The 16,866-nt window shown below is 48.5% G+C and overlaps 1 pseudogene; it reads left to right on the top strand.

The window, feature by feature from the left end:
* Nucleotides 1-5,058: 5,058 nt before the first annotated feature.
* Nucleotides 5,059-6,206, top strand: LOC105521440 (annotated as a pseudogene).
* Nucleotides 6,207-16,866: the final 10,660 nt, after the last annotated feature.

The following is a 16,866-nucleotide window of genomic DNA, read 5'->3' as shown; positions in this document are numbered from 1 at the left end:
TACAGGCACCTGACATCGCGCCCGGCTAATTTTTGTATTTTTAGTAGAGACGGGGTTTCACCGTCTTGGCCAGGCTGGTCTTGAACTCCTGACTTCAGGTAATCTGCCTGCCTTGGCCTCCCAAAGTGCTGAGATTGCAAGTGTGAGCCACCACGCGTGGCCCTGAATACCTATTTCTATGCCTGATACCTTACATTTTATTTTATTTTATTTTTTTGAGATGGAGTCTTGCTCTGTCACCCAGGCTAGAGTGCAGTGGCGCAATCTTGGCTCACTGCAAGCTCCGCCTCCCAGGTTCACACTCTTCTCCTGCCTCAGCCTCCTGTGCAGCTGGGACTACAGGTGCCCGCCACCACACCCGGCTAATTTTTTGTAGTTTTAGTAGAGATGGGGTTTCACTGTATTAGCCAGGATGGTCTCGATCTCCTGACCTCGTGATCCACCCACCTCGGCCTCCCAAAGTGTTGGGATTACAGGCATGAGCCACTGCACCGGGCTTCCATTCATTATTTCATTAACTCTTTACACAGACCTGAGAGGAAGACATTAACCCCATTTTACAGATGAAGGAACCAACTCAGAGAGGTGGAGTAACTTGATCAAGGTCATGTAGCCAATGACTGGCAAAACCAGGGTTCAGGCCCAGGATGACTCCTAAATTGCTCTTTCAATGTGATTAAAGGCCCCAGCAGGATTTTCTCCTCCAGCACTTGCTGTCAGTGATGACAAAGCACAGCTCAGTTCAGCTGGAAGTGAGGAAATCGTGTGAATCTGGTCCCTAAGCAAGAAAGAGAAATGGGTCGGGGCAGCCTGGGAGAGTTCTAGAACCTGGAGGGGAACATAGGCCTTGCCTAGGTAAGTGCTTCAACATGAGGAGTCCTGTCCCTACTGCCCCTAAGACCAGAGACATTTTCTCTTTGAGGTCTGAGCCCAGATATCGCTGAATGGCCTGATTCTCATAAAAATGTGGAGATAGAAAACATCTGGGGGGGCTGTGGTTGCCAGGCAACAACCAGCCATTCACTCTCTTGCCAGAATCAAGGAGGCTGTCTGATGCTGACAGAGATAGCTGGATCTGAGGCCTGGAGACCTAGATTTGGTTCTGATTTGCTGTGTGGTCTTGGGCAAGTCCCTGCCTTTCTCTGAGCCTTCGTTTCCCATCTTTTATGTAAAGAGCAGTCAGACTTACAAGTGACAAGATGAACAGGCACCAGGTGGTCAGAATTAGAGTGATAGTATGGCACAGGCAGAGGACCGGGGCAGGTCATGGGTGAGGGAAGACTCAGTTCTCCCTTCCATCCTGCCCTAGGCTATCCTGACTCTGGTTACTAGCTAGGGGCAAGGGACATTTCCTTTCCCACCCTGAGCTAATTCAGGCCACCCAGACTCCATCCCAGGCTCAACCGTGCAGCTCAGAGTCTAGGAATTATCTTCACACCCACAAATTAGCACAGCCACCACCTACTCCGCCAGCTTTTCCCCATGGGGAGTTTCCTCAGTTCCTGCTGAAGTGAAGCTACCCAGCTTTGGGTGTTTCCCTGGACACCCATCAGAGGACCTTCTGACAGTTTGCGGGGATTGCACTGATGGTAAACCCTGAGGGTGGTGTGTTTCGCAGCAATCAGAAGAGTTAACATTTTCTGTTTCACATCCATTACAAAATATGACAGCAGCTGCCATTTGCTGGGCCTGGCACAGCCTCAAATGCTTTATGTCTGTAATCTCATTTAATCCTCATATAATCCAGGGGGATAGGAATGAAGGTCCTATTGTACAGATGAGGAAATGGAGCCTCAGAGAGGGGAATTGATTTGCCCAAGGTCCCAGTAAATGGTGCAGGCAAGACTCCCACTCAGGGCCACAGCCTGGGGTTTAACCACTACAGGTCACTGCTTCCTCACAGTCCCACCAGACAGCATCGGAGCTGGAAGGGTTCCACCTGCTCCCAACTTTACAGATGGACAAATCAAGGCCCAGAGGGAAGAAGTGACTGGCCCAAAGTCATGTAACAAGTTAATGCTAGAGCAGATTCTAGGACCACTCTGCTCAAAGGCTCACCATACTATTCCAGAAAACAAAAAGTACCCCAGGCAGAAGCAGCAGATAAATCAGAAATCTCATTTTAAGAAATCCATAGCATTTCCTAGGAAGTCAAACAGTGCATGAGGTTCACAAGACAAGGATCTCACAGAGGTTCTTGAGGTTAGGGCAGAGTCCCAGCATTCCTCTAGGCAGTAAGGGGCCTGTGGGTGTCACTCTTTTGGTCCTACAGATGAAGCTGCAACTCCAGCTATTGGCGGAGGTAATATGTATGTCCAGAATGTCCTCAACTGTCTCACCTAGCTAATGACTACCTGTCTTCAAGTGTTAGTTCGAGGTCACTTCCTCTGGGAAGGCCTCTGTGAACCCCTAAGCTTGCCCCACTATAGATTCTCATGGCCCCCGCTCTTTTCCATAAGAGCACTGACCTCGGTTTGCCCTGTGGACTCATATCAGAGGCACATTTAACTAACACCAGCTTTACAACTTATCCTCCAACCACTGACCTCCAAAGATGCCACCCCAGAATTTGGTATTATCCTCACAAAACCCAACTCATCTTTTAGCATGTGCTAAGCTGATAGATGCTGAATACAGTAACAAACTGGAGTCACCCCTGCAGATACCAGGAACACTTCTGAATTCTCTGCTCAACCTCAATGCATCCCTAGAGATGGGGTCATTTTCTTAAAGGCAGAGAGGCTTCAATGTCCAAGTATCTCAAGACAGCCTTTCCTTTAGTTACTTATTTTAGCATACAAAAGAATTTGAAGATGGAAGAGGGGACAACTAGCCCAGGAATGCAGCCCAAGAAGCTGGAAAAGTTATGAAAACCAATTCTCATTGAGCACACAAAAGAATTATTGTGCAGTACAGGTAATTTAAGGGCTTTATTTTATTTTATTTTTTGAGACAGAGTCTCGCTCTGTTGCCCAGGCAGGAGTGCAATGGCATGATCTTGGCTCACTGCAACCTCCGCTTCCCAGGTTCAAGCAATTCTCCTGCCTCAGCCTCCCGAGTAGCTGGAATTACAGGCGCCCATCACCATGCCCAGCTAATTTTTGTATTTTTAATAGAGACGGGGTTTCACTGTGTTGACCACACTGGTCTCGAACTCCGGACTCCAGGTGATCTGCCCGCCTCGGCCTCCCAAAATGCTGGGATTACAGGTGTGCACCACTGCGCCCAGCCCTAAGAGCTTTAAATGTAGTTTTAGGTATGTCTTTTCTACCTGACTGCTGACTTTAAAACTGAACCCCGTTCAGAGACACCCTCATTATGATTATAAATATGAAAGAGTATTGAATTTCTACACACACATCTCTCTACAGACCCAAAGTCCCATGATAACTTGTTTGGCTCATCTCACTGTAGCCACACCTAGCACCATGCTGGACACAAAGCAGGTACTCAGTAAATGTTTACTGAAGGAACAAATCAAACATGCTTACTTGTGAAAATAAGACCAGAGTGGTTTGTGTGGGTCTAGGTGGCTACAGGTACTCTCACTCTTCAAGACAAGAAGCCACATATGCACCACTGTGCACCTGCTCCTCCAAATACACCAGGCCAGAGGCAGAGTGAAGGTGAATGTGGATTTATATGTGTTTATTCACTGCACACTATGTGAAAACCGGAGCCAGTTTTCTATAATATTTTTGGCAATTACATCTGTATCAGTTTCACAAATTACCACAAATTTGTGGCTTAAAACAAGATGATTTTATTGTCTTACAGTTCTGGAAGTCAGAAGTCCAAAATGGGTCTTATAGAGGCTAAAATCAAGGTGTCAGCAGGGCTGCATTCCTTCTGGAGGCTCTAGGGGAGAATTGGTTTTCATAACTTTTCCAGCTTCTTGGGCTGCACTCCTTGGCTGGTGGTCCCCTCTTCCATCTTCAAAGCCTGCAACACAGCATCTTTAAATCTCTCTTTGTTCTATCTTCATACATTATCTTCTCTCTTATAAGGACCCTTGTGATTACATCAGGCCCACTAGGATAATCATCCAGGATGCTCTCTCCATTTTAAGATCCTTAATGTAATCATATCTGCAAAATCTCTTTACCATCCGAGGTAACCTTCACAGGTTCTGGGGATTAGGACCTGATATCTTTAGGTGGTCATTACTCAGCCTACCGCAGGATATCATATTTTGCTTTGTTAAGCAAGATGCTCAATACATGTTTGGTGAATTGCATCGTAACAGAAAGAAAAAGTACTGCCCCAGCAGAGAGCCCACAACCTGAGTACCCTGGAGCTGTAAGAGCTGAGCAATCATGGGCATAGCATAACCCAAAGCTCTCCCAACATACGGGGGTAGGAGCTGAATCACTAAGCTCCCCAACACTCAGGGCATTGCTGTTTCTCTTTCCCCCGATACTGGTCACTCCTGCTCCAACCTCTTCCAGGGATCAAAATTTCTGTTCTTATATCTTGAAGAAATAACTTGCATGTGTTATTGTTATTAAACAATTCAAATCTTTTTTTTTTTTTTCTGGAGACAGTGTCTCACTCTGTCGCCCAGGCTGGAGTGCAATGGTGTGATCTCAGCTCACTGCAACCTCCACCTCCCAGATTCAAGTGATTCTCCTGCCTCAGCCTCCCGAGTAGCTGGGATTACAGGCGCCCATCACCATGCCCAGCTAATTTTTTGTATCTTTAGTAGAGACAGGGTTTTACCATGTTGGACGGGTTGGTCTTGAACTCCTGACCTCAGGTGATCCACCCACCTTGGCCTCCCAAAGTGCTGGGATTACAGGCATGAGCCACTGTGCCCCGCCTAGAATCTTTATTTCTATTTATTAATTGAGAAAAGGAACTAACTGTTTTAGTTAAACATGAACTTCAGAGTCAGAAAGATCTGGGTTCAACTTCTTCCCTGAGAAAACACCAAATGGCAGATGACTGGTGCAGAGAGTGGACTCAGATGCCCTGGGGGCCCAGGAATGGGAGGTCATAGTGGTTTCCATGGAGGCTTTGGCAGTGGTGTTGGGGCCTTGGGGTAGTAGCTGGGGTCAGGGTCTGGGCCATGGAGCTTGCAGAGGCAAGGGTGAAGACAAGGAATGGATGCCTGTCACCAAGTTGGGCTACCTGGACAAGGACATGAAGATCAAGTCCCTGGAGGAGATCTAGCTATTCTCCCTGCCCATTGAGGAGTCTGAGATCATTGACATTTTCCTGGGGGCATCTTTCAAGGATGAGGTTTTGAAGACCACGCCTGTGCAAAAACAGACCTGCGCTGACCAGCACACCAGGCTCAAGATGTGTGTTACCAATGGGGACTACAGTGGCCACATCGGTCTGGGTGTTAAGTGCTCTGAGAAGGTAGCCACTGCCATCCGAGGGGCCATGACCCTGGTCAGGCTCTCCATTGTCCCTGTGCAGAGAAGCCACTGGGGGAATAAGATCAGTTAGCCCCCACACCATCCCTTGCAAGGTGACAGGCTGCTGTGGCTCTGTGCTGGTGTGCCTTATCCCTGCTCCACTGACGCAATGGTGTCACCTTGGTCCCTGTGCCCAAGATGCTGCTGATGGCTAGTATTGACCAGTGCTACACCTCAGCCAGGTGTATTCCATCGTAACAGAAAGAAAAAGTACTGCCCCAGCAGAGAGCCCACAACATGAGCACCCTGGAGCTCTTAAGAGCTGAGAAATCGGCTGGACACGGTGGCTCATGCCTGTAATCCTAGCACTTTGGGAGGCCGAGGCAGGCGGATCACAAGGTCAGGAGTTTGAGACCATCCTGGCCGACATAGTGAAACCCTGTCTCTACTAAAAATACAACAAATTAGCTGGGTGTGGTGGCATGCGCCTGTAGTCCCAGCTACCCGGGAGGCAGAAGTTGCAGTGAGGCAAGATGGTGCCACTGCACTACAGCCTGGGCAACAGAGACTCCATCTCAAAAAAAAAAAAAAAAAAAAAGAGCTGAGAAATCATGGGCATAGCATAACCCAAAGCTGCACTGCCACCTGGGCAACTTTGCCAAGGCCACCTTTGATGTCATCTCCAAGAATCATAGCTATCTGACCCCCAACCTCTGGAGAGACACCATATTCATCAAGTTTCCCTATCAAGTCTCCCTATCAGGAGTTCATGACCATCTCATCAAGATCCAGACCAGAGTCTCTGTGCGGAGGACCCAGGTTCCAGCTATGTATACAAGATAAGAGTTTAGTTTTGGTTTTTGAGACAGGGTTGTCCGGGCTGGAGTGCAGTGGCATGACCTCCAGGGCTCAAACAATCCTCCTGCCTCAGCCACTCCCCAACTCTAGTAGCTGGGACTACAGGCATGCACCACCGTCCCCAGCTAATTTTTTGTGTGTTTTTTGTACAGACAGGGTTTGCCATGTTGTCCAGGCTGGTCTGGAATTCCTGGGCTCAAGTGATCTGTATGCCTCGGCCTCCCAAAGTGCTAAGATTACAGGTGTGAATCACTGCCCCTGGTCAACAGAGTTTTTACACAAGAAAAAATAAAATGAATTAAGCCTGCTTAAAAAAAAATCTGGATTCAAAGATCTTGGTCCTGCCACTTACTAGCTACAAATAGTAATTTTAACTCTGAGAAGCCTCAGATGATGTTTTTGTTTTGTTTCGTTTTTTTTTTTTTTTTTTTTTTGACCTGGAAAATAGGGATAACAGAACCTCCATTATAAGGTGGCTATGACAAATAAATAAGATCATGTATATCAAAGTGTAGTCTCCAGACCAGCTGCATTAACATCACCTGTGAAGTAGCCCCACTTCTGACATACTAAATCAGAAACCCTGGGCATGGGGCCCAGCAATCTGTGTTACAACACACCCTCCAGGAAATTCTGGTGTACTTCAAGTTTGAAAACCACTGATATCTATGTAATATGCCTAGTACCCAATTGGTACTCAACAAATGATTCTGTCACCACTATTGCTTACTATTGACAGTTCTAGCATATTCCCTCTGAGATGTTAAGTTGGTTATCTATCTTTTCCCCCTCATGTCCTACAAATGCTGTCTGTCTTAATATTTGGGTTGTCTGCTAATGCAGTCTATCACCCACACAGCTGCCCTTTAATATAAGGTAGTCTTCTGGTCTTTCCTTGTGTACTTCCAGTAATAGGTAGCTCACTATGTATCTGGGCAGGGTAAGCCCCCTGGTCAAGCCTGTTCATACAGGCATGCCAACTGCATATGCACTGTAAAGACCTTCCCCTAAAGGCCTGTTCTCCAAGGTCCCTCAGCTGTCCTTAGGTCTCTCTTCAGCTTTAGGGTAGCTCTCCTGTATGTCTGAGCCTCAAATGAAGCTTGATCAGCCCAGAGGAGAAGGGGAGGTTTCCTTCTCAAATCTGGGACTGTGTTTCTACTTGCTTGCCTGGTGTTTTGGCAGCCACTTCACCCCGCTGACTCACTCTGGTCTGAGGTCACCCAAAACCCCCAAGCCTTCTTCTCAGGAACTGCAGGCACTTGCGTCGGCTGGGTCACTCCAGTCCTTGATGTGTGCAATTCATTTCTTAAAAATAACATTACTTTCAAATTATGAAAGACATGCTTGATATAGTAAGTTAGGAAAACACAAAGGGGAAAAAAATCTCACTAGTAATGGTCACCCTAAAATTGACATCTGACTTTCAAAAAAAGGATCCTATATTTTTGTATTCAAGAAAAAAAAAATGCACTTAAGCAATTTCCATTTCTGGGGTAAAGAAAAGAATCAGAGAAAATGAAACTAATGTACCATAGGAATCATTGTGAATTCCAGCATATATGGACATCTCTTGTCTCATAATTCAAATGTACATCAATGCATAACAATGTAAACTCATCCCCCCAGAAACTACCATTGTTAATCTTTTGGATATAGCCTCCAGTCCTTTGCAGTTACCATCCTGTATTTTTTAACTTAACTCTAGGTCTAAATTTAGCACTGAATTTGGAGATAGACAAACCTGGTTCAAATTCTGGCTTTTGTGCTTTTGAGTTATACCACTTTGGAAATTCATTTAACCTTTTGGAGCCTCAATTTCCTCATCTGTAAAAGGGGGCTGATAATATCTGCTTCCCAGGTTTGTTGTAAAGATGGAAATAAATGAGGGCCAGGTGAGGTGGCTCATGTCTGTAATCCCAGCACTTTGGGAGGCTGAGGTGAGAGGATCAGCTGAGGTCAGGAGTTCGAGACCAGCCTGGCCAACACGGTGAAACTCTCTCTCTACTAAAAATACAAAAATTAGCTGGGCATGGGGGCGCATGCCTGTAATCCCAGCCACTCAGGAGGCTGAGGCAAGAGAATCACTTGAACTTGGGAGGCAGAGGATGCACTGAGTGGAGGTCGTGCCACTGCACTCCAGCCTGGGTGACAGAGTGAGAGTTCATCTCAAAAAAAAAAAAAGAAAAAGAAAAAAAAATTAATGAGAATAAAGCTTCTGGCACACAGTAAATGCCTGCAGAGTTTGTATTGGGGTTGCTACTATTAACTCTTCATCTAGCCAACTACTGCTCCCTTCTTCCTCCAAGGCAGATGCTGTCCCCCTTTGTATCTTTCCCTGCCTTGCTGCTCCCATACATCACACTCCCTCTCTGTCTTGCTGCTGTCCCATGTCTATCTTTGTGTTATAGCATCAGACACATGACACAGTGCCCCTCTACCCTCTAAACTCCTCCAGGGCAGGACCATGTCCACCTTATTCATTTCTGTGTCCCCAGGGTCCAGCAGAAGGCATGACCCAGTGTGGCTGTCAGGTTAGAAGGGGCTGGATAAGAATTTGCGATGGAGGCCGGGTGTTGTGACTCGTGCCTGTAATCCCAGCACTTTAGGAGGCTGAAGTGGGTGGATCACCTGAGGTCAGGCATTTGAGACCAGCCTATACAACATAGCGAAACCCTGTCTCTACTAAAAATACAAAAAAAAAAAAGAAAAGAAAAAAAAATTAGCTGGGCGTGGTGGTACGTGTCTGTAATTCCAGCTACTTGGGAGGCTGAGGCAGGAGAATCGCTTGAACCCTCGAGGCGGAGGCTGCAGTGAGCCGAGATAATGCTACTGCATTATCCAACCTGGGCAAGAGAGCCAGACTCCATCTCAAAAAACAAACAAACAAAAAGAATGTGTTGATGGAATGAATAAACTTAGAAGAGATTGAATGCATGAATGAGTCAGTAAGAGCACATATCATCCACCAGCAGAATCCTCTTTCTCCTAGGGATAGAATCCTTCACCTCCCAGACTCCATCTCAAAAAACAAACAAAAGGAACGTGTTGATGGGAGGCCGAGGTGGGCGAATCACGAGGTCAGATCAAGACCATCCTGGCCAACATGGTGAAACCCTGGCTCTAGTAAAAATACAAAAATTAGCTGGACGTGGTGGCATATGCCTGTAATCCTAGCTACTTGGGAGGATGAGGCAGGAGAATCACTTGAACCAGGGAGTCAGAGGTTGTAGTGAGCCAGGATCGTGCCACTGCACTCCAGCCTAGCGACAGACAGCGACTCGGGCTCAAAAAAAAAAAAAAAAAATGTTGATGGAATGAATAAACTTAGAAGAGACTGAATGCATGAATGAGTCAGTAATAGCAGGTGTCATCCACCAGCAGAATCCTCTTTCTCCTAGAGAGAGAATCCTCCACCTCCCAAGGTGGGTCCTGCCACGTGTGGGATCAGGGCTCCTGCCTGGCACAGGCTGGGATGAGAGGCTCTGCCCCTCATAGTGAGAGCACCGCTAGGGGCAGAGCCATCCTGGGTCGGGGTGAAGGGGGCAGGCAGGGTGGGGCTGGAGTGGTGGGAAACTTGTAGCAAAGGTGGGGGAGTGCCCTTGCCTAACTAGGCAGGGCTGGAACCCGAGTACTGATGCAACCAAGCTGGTTTCCTACTGCAGCCGCACTCCGGCTCCCACAGTCTGTCACCCCATCACTGATGACTGAGGCGTGACCTCCAGGAGGGCCTGGCCTACACAGCAGAGAAACAGAGGCCTTAGGGATAAAGGGCAGCAGCCTGGCTGGCCAGCCTATGAATCCAGGTCAAAGCTTAGCGGGTACTTCCTGCCGCTAGGTCCAGCACCAGCCAGTTCACCTACTGTGCAACTTTAGCTAAGACAGGTCTCCTCCCCGCTGCCTCAGTTTTCCCATCCTGGGGGACTCTTCCTGCTTTAGCATCATTAGAAGTCTTACCTATTTCCCAGACATCTTCAAAAAATTTTCTGATAGCAGAACAAAAACCAAAACCTGATACTCAATACTGTTTTTGAGTCCACCGAGCAGCCCCTTAAGAGAAGCAGACAGCTCAGAGTCAGGCTGAAAAGCTGTGTCACCCTAAGTTACTTCCCTGTCTTCAGTTTCCTTTTCTGTAAAATGGCCATTGATAATGACTATTTCCATCCCCACAAGACAGCTGTGAGGATTAAGTGAGCTGTTGGATGTAAACTGCTTTGCAGGGGTTGGGAGCATTACTCTTACTCTCAGAGAGGCAGTAGCTCCAGGCCCAACCTTTACTGAGGCCAGTCCCCGACACGCCCTCAGCTTATGGCAGCAGCAGAGATAGGAGGGCCTCCTGGGACATTCCTGAGCCTGGTGTGGCCACAGCTGAAGAAGCAAGTCTGCATGTACTCTGTGGTGAGAGCCTGGCTGGTCTCAGGGCTTGCAGGGAAGGGAGTTTTTAGAGAAGGAAATGGTTGTGGTGAGACAGAATGATGGAGCAACTTCTTGGGGATCTGGGTGGAAAGCCCCCACTCCTGGTGTGTTCTCATGGTGGGATGTAGAGCAAATAATGCAGCCCTGCACCAACCTCAATCACCATCAGAAAGTACCTGGTGTTCACCGACTGCTGGGCTAGAGCAGAAACAGGTTTTAACGTGAAACCTCAGACCACTTGCCATTTCTAGGCCTCAGAACCTCCCTCCCCGCAAGCAATTACTAGGGTCATCTGGAGGCTGGTCCCACCAGCCAAGTCTCTATTCCACTACTGAAAGGGATGGGCCAGGAAAACAGCCTTTGGAGTTAGCTCCTGATTTGCTGGTGACATGGGATGTCCTTTCCCCTCTTTGGACCTTTGTACTGGATGTGAGTGAAGTTGTATCTGGTTTGACAGTGGCATAACCTTGAACCCAAGATACTGTGGCCATGCCAAGTATTTTGTAAACTCTGGGCTGTTGGACAGTAGAAAGGCCAAGTTCTGCGGAGGAATGAAGAAAACGCCCAGGACAATTGAGGGCTTGATCACTTTTCACTGAGCGGCTTGAAGGAGACCCAACCTTCTGTGTTTCCACTTCCTCATCAGCAGAATGGGGACATTTCTTTTTTCGTGGTTGTTGTTTGAGACAAGGTCTCGCTCTGTCATCCAGGCTGGAGTACAGTGGCATGATCATAGCTCACTATAGCCTCCATCTCCTAAACTCAAGCAATCCTCCAACCTGTGCTTCCCGAGTAGCTGGGACCACACGCATGCGCCACCACGTCTGGCAATTTTTGTTTTTGTAGAGATGGAGTTTTGCCCTATTGCCCAGGCTGGTCTTGAACTCCTGGACTCAAGTGATCTGCCCACCTCAGCCTCCCAAAGTGCTGGGATTAACAGGCTTGAGCCACTGTGCCTGGCTGGGACATTCCTCTTTAGGTCTCTCCTCCTTTCTCTGTAGAACAGGAGGAATGTGAGTTTCCAGGGTCCTGGGCCCTGTGATTCTGCTTCTCAGCTGTGACCTTGGGCAAGTCACTTCACTTTCACCTCTCTGCATCTTGGTTTCTCCATCTGTCCAATGGGTATTTTCCCCCGCCCCACTTTCAGAGTTGCTGAGGTGAAATGGGGTGATGAGCACTAAGGTGTTTTGAACAGGAAAAGTGAAAAGAGCTTCTGTAGGGCAGCTCCTTTGAAGCCCCAACCTCCTTGCCCTCACCTGTCCTCCCAAGAAGGAGTAAAGCCTTTTGTGGAGTTCCACCTAAAACAGAGGCCACTGGTTAGCTCCTTCCTCAAGCCCTGCTGGGTTATCTGACAGGCCCATAGCCTAACCTGGCTGGTGACTGGCTGCTTCTCTCTAGCTGGCACAACCCTGGAGTCCAGGCTAGGACAGAAGAGGCCTGGGTCTCTGCCCAGTGGCTTCTGCAGCAAAGGGTTTTCTAGTCAGATAGAATGGCGTTTGAGCCCCAGCTATGCCACTTTTTAGATGTAATGGTTAGTTTTAGCCATTTCACAATTTGATGGTGTCAGTCCGACTGCACCATGGGATACCCAGATAACTTTGGACTTGGACTGGAACTAAACCACTCTCCTGGGTCTCCAGCTTGCAGACTCACTCTGCAGATCTTGGCACTTGCTGGCCTAGCGTGATACATATAGAGCTTATTGGTTCTGTTTCCCTGCCTAGTAGAGAGGCCTTGGGCAATTTGCTGCTCCTTCTGAGTCTCTGTTTTGAAATCTGTAAAAAATGGAAATAGGAGGCCGGGCGCGGTGGCTCAAGCCTGTAATCCCAGCACTTTGGGAGGCCCAGACGGGCGGATCACAAGGTCAGGAGATTGAGACTATCCTGGCTAACACGGTGACACCCCGTCTCTACTAAAAAATACAAAAAACTAGCCGGGCGAGGCGGCGGGTGCCTGTAGTCCCAGCTACTCGGGAGGCTGAGGCAGGAGAATGGCGTAAACCCGGGAGGCGGAGCTTGCAGTGAGCTGAGATCTGGCCACTGCACTACAGCCTGGGCGACAGAGCGAGACTCTGTCTCAAAAAAAAAAAAAAAAAAAAAAAGGAAATAATAATTTCTAGCACAAGGACCACTTCCCTGCTTTAGAATTCCCATTATTGGCCAGGTGCGGTGGCTCATGCCTATAATCTCAGCACTTTGGGAGGCTGAGGCGGGTGGATCACAAGGTCAGGAGTTCAAGACCAGCCTGACCAACATGGTGAAACCCCGTTTCTACTAAAAATACAAAAATTAGCTGGGCGTGGTAGCACCCGCATGTAATCCCAGCTACTCAGGAGGCTGAGGCAGGAGAATCGCTTGAACCTGGGAGGCAGAGATTGCACTGAGCCGAGATCAGACCACTACACTCCAGCCTGGGCAACAGAGCGAGACTTCTTTTTTCTTTTTTCTAAAGAATAATTACCATTATTTACTGAAAAGAACTCTAAATCTTCTTTGCAAGTATTTCAAGGCCATGCTCTGCTCTGCCCTGGCCCACCTTGCCAAAACTGATTTTGTCCATCACTGACTGGACACTCTCACTGGACACCATTCCCTTTCCAGCCTCCATGACTTTGTACAAGCTGTTCCCTCCCTTAAAATACACATATTCTCTTTCGTCTACCTGGTAAACTTTCACATGTCCTCAGGACCCATCTCCAATGTGTGCCCTTCTCAAGGCTTTCTGACTCCCCTAGGAGCTGTCTGTGCCCTCACAATGCCTTGCACGTCCTTTGGCTATTGCATTATCCATGTCACATTGGGGCTTGGGGTCTGTATGTCTGCCTCCCTCCAAACTGTGACCTCTTGGAAGGCCTGGCTCCAAATCACTCATCTCTATATAAAACAATAGAGTGGTAGTTTCCCCTTCGTCGTGTTCTTTCAACATTTTTCAGGTTCTGGAGCACTTTTAAGATCCTTGATCTCACTGAAAACTCACTGCAACTCTGGGAAGGAGACAGAGCCAAGATTAAAGCCCCCAGGCCTTCCTGGCCAGGGCTTTTTCAGAAAGGAGATGCCCAGTGGGGAGTGGGGGTTAGTTCTTTGGTATCTAAGGTTTCCAACTCAGCAGGAGGTTGGGACCTGCAGGTTGGCGGACGGTGCAATGGCAGATGGAGGCGACAGGAAAGGGTCAGGTCTAGGGTAGGCAGGAAAGGGCTGGATCTGATTTCAGATGTGTATCTCTCTGTGGGGCCTTAGGCAGCACTCATTTCTTTTCCTTTTCTTCTCTCTTCCTCCTCTTTCTTTTTCCCTTCCTCCCTCCCTTCCTTCCTTCTACTCTTCATTTCTTTCTCCTTTTCCTTCTTTTTTTTTTTTTTTGGAACAGGATCTTGCTCTGTCACCCAGGCTGGAGAGCAGTGGCGCGATCTTGGCTCCCTGCAACCTCTGTGTCCCAGGTTCAAGCGATTCTCCTGCCTCAGCCTCCCAAGTAGCTGGGATTACAGGCATGTACCCCCACACCTGGCTAATTTTTGTATTTTTAGTAGAGATGGCGTTTCACCATGTTGGCCAGGCTGGTCTCGAACTCCTGACCTCAGGTGATCCACCCACCTTGGCCCCCCAAAGTGCTGGGATTACAGGTGTGAACCACCGCAGCCGGCCTTCTTCTTTTTTATTTTTTTGAGACAGGGTCTTGCTCTGTCACCTAGGCTGGAGTGCAGTGGCACAATCTCGGCTCACTGCAACCTTGACTTTCAGGGCTCAAGCAATCCTCCCACCTCAGCCTCTCAGGTAGCTAGGACTACAGGTATATGGCACCACACCTGGCTGATTTTTTACTTTTTTGTAGAGATAAGGTCCCACTATGCTGCCCAGGCTGGTCTTGATCTCTTGGGCTCAAGCAATCCTCCCGCCCTGGCCTCTCAAAGTGCTGAGATTACAAGCGTGAGCCACTGTGCCCGTCCTGCAATTTTCATTTCTATCTTCCATCTCTTGAATTGTTTTTAGCTCCATAAAAGGCAGCTCTGAGGGTCAAAGTGGAATGTATAAGACAATCAAAGTGTGGGTGCTCTGGGAATGAAAGGGACTGAAGAAACTATAGACATGGCAAATATATGACCCTAAATATATTCAAACACTTCAACTGCTCCCAGCTTGCTGACAAGTGATCTGTTATTGTTAGAATCCCCTCCCAGGTCCTCTAAAAACTCGTCACCAGAACCCAAGTCTTTTCCCTAAGGGCCTAGAGGCCCTCCCAGTACCACAAAAGCTCTTGAATGGGATCAAGACCCTCTTAGGGCCCAAAGATACCCCCTCCCACTTCAGGGCTTCAGAATGCAGTGTTCAAGGGCTTGGAGCTTCCCATAGCTTACAGGTCTCTGATGGTGGCACCCACATCCCTTAGAGAGATTAGAGGGGCCTGCACTGCTTGCCTGGAATGGGCTCATGCTCCATTTCATCCAAAAGCAGTTCTGTTTGCAATCTCAAGTGCAGAAATACCATAATTTGCTCTGAATGTCTGCTGTGAGCTCTGGGGACCCTGGGCACCCTCGGGATCAGAACAGGGTTGCTCCCAAGTCGAATATATCTCTCAGGCCACTATGGTATTCCTCCAGGAAGTTGTTTTCCAGGAAAGTCCCTGGGAAATAACTGGGAACGTGTGTCTGTCATTCAAGGGTAGCCTGGCTCAGAGCAAAGCTGGGAAAGACAGCAACAATTTTCCTCCATGATCTCACCAGGTTATCCTACAGCCCAGAGATGTGTGTTCTCATCCTAGTTCTGACCTTGTTGTGACCACGGATGAATCACTTAGACTTCCCAGGTCTGTATGCCTCTGACTAGGGAGAGTGGGCCCTATCTCACAGAGGATCCAGCAGTATTAAAGATATGAAAATTCTTTGCTGTTGACATTTGAATAATGGGAGAAAAATACCAGTGGGAGGGAACTGCAAATTAGTGGGCCTTGAGTCAGACAGATCAGAGTTTTGGCCCCAGACCTCCCTCACTGGCCAGATGACCTGAAACAAGTCATCTCGTACTTGGTAACACTCTTTCTGTGCTGCTTCAGGAAGGCGGTCCTCTAGAACCTCATGTTCAAACTGCAACTCAGGGATACCTTCCCTGTCTGTGCAGGGAGGTCAGCTTATTGGTATGATCACATCTTTAGCATCTGTCTTCCCAGCTAGACTGAGGGCTCCCAGCAAGAATTTTGTCTGGCCTGTGCTCCAGAGGCCAACATGGGGCCTGGCCCATAGGTGCTCCGTTTCTGTATCACCTACAAGTTCTTTCAGTCTCGACTGCCTCGCTAGGCTGCTGGAGAAACCCAGAAGGTAGATGATGAGACCCACAAGTATGAGGCATTTGGAATGCATGGGCTACCCTGTGAAGAACTTTACCTGAGGTTGGAAGGGGGCAGAGTCCCCTGAACAGGAAGGCACAGGGTGGCCTTTGGCCTCCAGGAAAGGGAGGAAGTATCAGACACGGGGAAATGCAAGCAGCAGGAGGAACAATGTTACCAAGCTGGGACTCCAGAGGCTCAAGGCCCTCCCCAGTGCCTGTGAAGCCTGTGTGTGGGCTCTGCTCCTTGTAGCCTTGGACCTTGAGCTGTGGCTCAGGAACTTGGTACTCAATCCAGACCCTGCTGCCTCCCAAATGCCCTGTAGCCCCATCTCCTCACACACTCTCCCCACCATCTGCAATGCGGAGCTCACCCTTTCCTCAACGCACCTGGTCTTTTCTGTCTCCAGACCATTGTGCAGGTTGTTCCCTCAATAGGAAAGTATATCCCCTTCTCTACCTGGAAGATGCAGTAGCTCCATGTCCTTTCTATAGGGAAGCCATCCAGGACATTGCAGGCAGTCAGTTGCTCTCTCCATGGAACCCTGCAGCTCCTTGGGCATCCTTCTCGCTACGCAGTGCAGTACTTCCTTCTCTGTATGCAGTGCAGCATTTCCTTCTCTCTATGCAGTGCAGCACTTATCACACTGGGTTGATGGCTGGTTTTCCTGTCTGTCTCGCTCCACTCGCTCCCTACTCCCGACCCCTATCACCCCCTGACAACAAGCAGGGAGCTACTTCAAGGCAGGGATCAGCTCAGCTCCTCTCTGTGGCCCCAGTGCCCAGCAGGGCTTGGTACCAAGGAGAGATCCTAAATAACCTGGGGCCTGGGTTCTATGCAGGCGGGACTACTTTGTGGTATCCCAAATGTCCAGCCTGTCATAGATGCTATGAGGGAGGAAGGTCACAGACAGGAGCAA

This window comes from Colobus angolensis, unplaced genomic scaffold, assembly GCF_000951035.1.
Source record: "Colobus angolensis palliatus isolate OR3802 unplaced genomic scaffold, Cang.pa_1.0 Scaffold4, whole genome shotgun sequence".
In the NCBI taxonomy this organism is placed as follows: domain Eukaryota; kingdom Metazoa; phylum Chordata; class Mammalia; order Primates; family Cercopithecidae; genus Colobus; species Colobus angolensis.
The sequence above is the reverse complement of the archived record's forward strand: the minus strand, read 5'-3'. Positions and strand labels throughout refer to the sequence as shown.